This window comes from Pygoscelis adeliae, unplaced genomic scaffold, assembly GCF_000699105.1.
Source record: "Pygoscelis adeliae isolate BGI_AS28 unplaced genomic scaffold, ASM69910v1 Scaffold37, whole genome shotgun sequence".
In the NCBI taxonomy this organism is placed as follows: Eukaryota; Metazoa; Chordata; class Aves; order Sphenisciformes; family Spheniscidae; genus Pygoscelis; species Pygoscelis adeliae.
The window spans coordinates 1201488-1202412 of record NW_008825308.1 but is presented as its reverse complement, the minus strand read 5'-3'; positions in this window follow the sequence as shown (position 1 = coordinate 1202412).

Genomic DNA, 925 nt, shown 5'->3' with positions numbered 1-925 from the left:
CTCCTCCTCCTCCTCCTCCTCCTCCTCCTCCTCCTCCTCCTCTTTTCTCCACAGAGAGGATATTAGGAGCATCCCTAAATAAATATCCGTGCATGTACATACACGTATCTCTAGATTTTATATAGAGATAAGAATGTCAAGATGCACAGCTGTCAGTTTCAGCCCTCTCCTCCCCTCCTTAAGGGAGACGCTATACTCTGTGGGAACAGGTAGCGTGAATTGCTAACAGTGCAGCAATCCCTTCCCCCCTCCCCCCCTTCTTCTCTGTGATCATCTAAATTATAAAAAAAATGTATATATAAGGCAATAATCCGCGGTTCAACACTGCATAGAGAACGCCAGCAAGAGACCAAATCCAGCATGAAACACTATAGACTGCAGGGGAGGGCGAAATGCGTTTAAAGCAACGATAAAAATGGCGTGCAGAATAATTACCTCAAATTGATATTCGCTTGACACCCTGACACTAATTCTGTTCAAGCCATTGGGAAATACAATAAGGCAAACGCACCTTTCTCTCCTGCTTGTGCAGGTGTGAGTGTGTGTGAATGGGGGCAATAGGGAACTGGCCGGGAGGAGGGGAATGCTAAACTTTCCATCTTAAAAGAAAAGAAATAAATTAAATAAGCCATTTAGGAGAAAGCATCTAAATAGAGCGACAGCTTTTAATGCCAACGTTTTTAACGCTTGCCCTGTACGTGGATTGATTTTTTTTTTTCTCCAGCATTCCCTCAGCAGATGGATTTTTGCCACTGCAGATCAGCAGAGGGTGTCAGATCTTTCAGAGTGCACCAGGTTGAAACGAGCAGAGCCTCTTAGCAACTCTCCCTCTGCGTGCATGTGAGTGTGTGCGAGCGTGCGACTCGGCAGCAGCGGAAGAAAAAGGAAAGAAGAGCGAGCGAGCGAGGAGGGGAGGCAGCGCGGC